Genomic DNA, 5,051 nt, shown 5'->3' with positions numbered 1-5,051 from the left:
TCGTCGATTCGGCACCGCTGTGGTGGAATTTGATAGCGCTTGGCTACCTCACGTATCGTCGGGGACAAAGAAGAAGATAATAGAGATAATCAACGGGAGTGGCATGTGGCTCCCGAGTGCCTCCTGCGCCGCATTTGCATTCAGTAATCGCACTTAAAGAAGGACCAAGCGCGTTGGGAATGTCGGCTTTTGACGGGCTCGTGCAGTCACAAAAGCGTTCTGTCGAAAAACGGGATTTACAAACAGATCGGGCTTCGCGAATGACCCTCCCGGCGCGTCGAATTTGTGGCGGGTAATAATGTTATTGTTCATCCTGGTGGGCCTGCGATGGTGTTTTCTGCACAAATACTGTATTCTGCCTCGTCGTACATTCACACCTGCAGCAGAACTGCTACGCGATTCTGCTACAGGTTAATCGCGAAGAGTTGTGCTCTTCCATAATGTGCATGTTAAAGTGACAACAAATAAGTGCCTCTCTGTTCTACTTCTCCTTTGGTATTCAACTGGTTGTATTTCCTACTACATTTTGTTCACAAAGCCACTGCGAGACAGGCATTATTGATGTAGACTATCCAAAATAATGCTTGAGCATGAGACGAGGTAACAGAAATACTTCTATATGTGCCTGCTTTTTGTGTTTTTGCAAGACAAGGTAACAGAAATACTTCTTTATGTGCCTGCTTTTTATGTTTTTGCAATTCACCGGCTAGGCCACTCATCTCATGGTTATTGTTTTGTTGGGTGTAAATTTTCCACCCCAGGTGTCCGATGCGTGCGGCTGATGGCTTCTACCGACGTGCATCAGCGGGCCTGCACCTTCGCCGAGACAGCAGTCAAACAGTTCTGCGTAACTGCAGCGACTGGGTCACCGGTGCCGTTCCACCTCCTGCACTGCACTAAGCGTGGGTCAAAGGGCCAGCGCATGCCTTTTATGGGTTGTCGCCAGCCATAGTGAGTATGGCTTGGAGTTACGTCATGCAAGTGAAATCCTTGTCACCTGAGTGACGTCAGTGGGGGGGGAGGGTTAGGGGGGGCCGTTGGTGGGGCTATGTCCGGTGGTTTGCGATCACAGACCGCCAAGCACCATTGCACTGTTCCTGGATGAACTAGCCGCTCTTGAGGAAGAACAGGGTGCTTTGGGAAGAGCTATGGTGTTCGCTTTTTCACTAGCTCCAGCTGTCGCCACAGATATTTTGTCGAAAGGAGCAACATAGACGGCGCTGAATGGCCGCAAGGGGCCTCGCCTGTGACCGAGGGGGTCAAGATAGTCCCGTTTCAACAGAGGTACCTCTTGGGGTATTGTACAACACAGGAAATAAAGGGCCCGAACGTTTTCCACCTCGACGAGGTGTGGGTTATGACAGGACCTATTTTCTCAAAGGTGCGAGTAGACACGAATGCGGCTTTGTTCCGTGGACACCTTCATGTGTGGTGGCACGAGGCAGTCATTGCTGAACCTTGCTTAAAGATCAACGACTGGAGTGGTCAGGGGTGGCGTGCCTGAGAGTGGGACAGTAGACGGCTGTTATATACCAACTTTAGGCTTCATTCACCCCATAACTGACAGGGCAAATGAAATCATTGCCTACAACAAAGTTCATTATATGAGTGTACAAAACATGCTCAAGAATCTTGCAAGGTACACTGGTGAGAGATATCGGTCGATAATTACAAAACAACGATTTACTACCAGATTTGTAAACTGGAGTGACGATTGCATGTTTCCAGTCATGCGGTATAATGCTCTGGTCTAAGGATTGTTGATAAAGCTGTCCAAGAAGAAACCCGGCATATGGCTGTGTAAGTTTTAGTAGCTTGGAACTGATGCCGTCGGCACCAGGAGAAGACTGGAGGGGCAGGTTTTGTATTATACTGTTAATACCATCCGGATCAATTATAATCTTAGATTATAAAGAATGGTTGTGTGCAAAATCACACTGGGGCAGCGGGTAAGTCTCTTCGGTAAAAACATCTCCAAAGTACTCATTAAATTTGTTTGCACACTCCGTTGGTAACATTACATTTCCATGCTGGTCTAAGAAACAATTAGGAATTGTGTCTTTAGGTGGGCTAATTATTTTCCAAAATTTCTTGGGATTTTTTTGCATCAAGTTTTTTTAGACCATTGCCGTAAAAGTTGGATTTTGCAACCTTGGTTTCACGTTTGCGCAGCTTTTCCTGAGTATCGTACTGAGACCATAATTCGTCAGTATCCCGAGATTGTGCCTTTTTAAAGAGACGTCTTTTAGTATTCAGCATTTTTTCCAGGGATTTCGTGAACGACGGCTTTCCTGGTGCATCAGGTATAGTAATTTTTGGAACAAATGTAGCAAGTATGTCTTTAAACTTATTTTTTATCCTTTGCCAATTCTCTTCTACTGACTTAGAAAAGAAATCGCAGTTAAATTTGCCAATAAAATTTTCTAAAACACTGTTTATACCATCAATGTTTGCCTTAGAGAAGTCGTGAATTTCCTTGGACTGTAAGGGAGCATTTCTTATAGATATACTGAAGTTAATCAGGACAGCCACGTGGTCACTGATCTTGTCAAGACACGTGACCTTTTTTAAATATTATGGCACAGAAGTGAACAATAAATCTAAGGTTGCATCGGCCCGAGTGGGTTTAAGTACTGCTTGGGTCAGGCAAAATGATTGCGAGATGTTTAGAAAGGCGGATGTCAGCAGACATCCGCCTTTGCAGCTTAGATTGAATGTTTTTGAGCTTTGTGATTTAGGAACAAATAAAAGGGAGCGGAATTCCCGCTCCTTTAAACAACCAGGCTGGACTCTGGTTGTTTGATGGACCACGTGGGATCTGGCGTATCGGCGGCAGTATGCGATTTCCTACAATGTGTCGTTCAAGTTTCATATATTTTGGTCTTGCATTTTGACCACTATTGTATAACTTGTTCACACCATTGTTTAACATGTTTGTTTCCTATTGTTGCATTTACAATTGCGCTGTGTAATGCCCCTGGCTCCGAGGGTAAAAGAAAGGAATAGAAACAACCCAATTCTGTAAGCTGCCAAGTTCAATTACAATCTCCTCTTTCTGGATATGTACTGTATAGACTGAGCACCGGCCGTGGACAAGCGCAAGTCCATTGCCAGAGACTGAATGCCAGCAGAGCTGCCGAGCCTCGCGTGGGTTTGGTCCCATGGTGGTGCACATTAGAGCACTGTGTGGGCCTACTTTTTGAGGCCAGTCCCGGGCCTCCTGGCAACGCGTTCTGTTTGTCCTGACAACAAAGTGCGCTTAGTCAGCATACAAAGACCACTTTTACACTTGTTTGAACAAGATTGCAGCTTTAGCGGGCTGCTCGATTGCCAGTCCCGGGCCTCCTGGCAACCCATTCTGTTCGTCCTGACAACAAAGTGCGCTTAGTCAGCATACAAAGACCACTTTTACACTTGTTTGAACAAGATCGCAGCTTTAGCGGGCTGCTCGACTGCCATGTTGTGGCAGCATTTTTTGAAAACGAGTTTCTTACGTAGGCTGCACTCAATTAGAAGGCTGGGAGGCATATTGAATAACATTTGTCCAATCTGCCTGCCAGAATGTGTGAAAGTAAAACAGATAGCACATCGCTCTTGGTAGAGCAGCTCAACCTTGACCAAGGTTTACAGTAGGCCTGCGCAGTGCTCTAGATAGAACACATCTCATTTCACTCTCCTTTATCACAGTGTGGAGCAGGGTGTAAGATAGACACGTGGGGAAACGAGAGCCAAATGAGCGATTGGATTGTGTACCCCTCAGTTTTCTCTTTTTTTATGGCACCATCTATGTGGAGCACCGCGAACTCTCACTCCAGGTGGGCGAACGGCTAAACTGGCGGAGATGGTTTCTCGTGGATTTTCAGTAGAGGACTGTCGTGCTTTCGGTTTATTTTGCGCACTTTCCCATAAAGTTCCATGCAAATCTGATTCCGAATTTTTTTCCTCTCACCGCAGCGCCATCTGTCGCAAATCGGGGGTACCCGCAAGCAGACGAGTGCACAATCCAGTCACGGCGCTGTGGTAGGCTTCTATGGGCAGTTTCCCCACCTGCCTATCTTACACCCTGGTGTGGAGCTAAAAACTAATGTGCCCTACCAGCTGGTGGTGGTGTGGTGACAATAGCTGGATGCCGGTACTTTGCTTGGCAGGACTTAACCGTGAAAGAGTTTTCGCCTTTTGCCAAGGTTCACTGAGCCACAGTATAGTTAGCTGCCTGATGCGATCGTAGAGCATGTATCCACCACTTAGAGCTACATGAGACTGGTTTGATCAAATTGAGAATTATATACTGTCCTTTCAGAAATACAAAGTAGTAAACTTCATAACTTGCCATATAATTCTTTTCTTCTTTTAAGCTTTCTTTTTGTGCAAACATTACCAACAGCCGGCATTGAATTAAAGTATGCCTAAAGTCGGCAAGCATTTGAACAATTCTATCACATTGCCGCAAAGCAAGAAGAAAAAAACCTAGCATATCGTCTGCTTTTTTTCCCTGCTCTCTCTTCGGACCACCGGTATGCCAATAGTGCAAATAGTTGTAACCTGTTATGAAATAAGGTGCGCAAGTTGTGCGCATAATATGGCATGCAGTTAGGTAGTAAAAATAAGTGTCGGACGACACTTCTTGAAGCAGAACAAAAAATTGCAATAAAATGCGGCAAAAAAAAAAAACAAAAAAAAACCAATATGCCTTCGTCTAGAAGCGGAGGGGAGAGAAGAGCGACAATTTGAAGCCACTTTATGGCGGCTGCGTCATGTGATTCCAAGATGGCAGCCCCTATGCAACGGAGGGTGAAAAGATCTAGAATTTTAGAAATAAATTGAAGGGATGGCATGAAACCATTGGCAGGGGTCTGCTCTACTAGCTCGGATAAGACGGGGGTTCACCATCACCGTGATGCAATCACTGTACCAAAGTGCTTGCCCTATTGTGCTGCACTCTACTTCATCAATATAGAGAATTTGCACCACCAATGTGCTGAAAAATATATTTCCTCAATGCTGAAACTATTTGCTAAGGCTTCGTTATATGTCACTGTCTTATAGCGGAT

Source organism: Ixodes scapularis, unplaced genomic scaffold (assembly GCF_016920785.2).
Source record: "Ixodes scapularis isolate PalLabHiFi unplaced genomic scaffold, ASM1692078v2 ptg001164l_1__unscaffolded, whole genome shotgun sequence".
Classification (NCBI taxonomy): Eukaryota; Metazoa; Arthropoda; class Arachnida; order Ixodida; family Ixodidae; genus Ixodes; species Ixodes scapularis.
The sequence above is the reverse complement of the archived record's forward strand: the minus strand, read 5'-3'. Positions refer to the sequence as shown.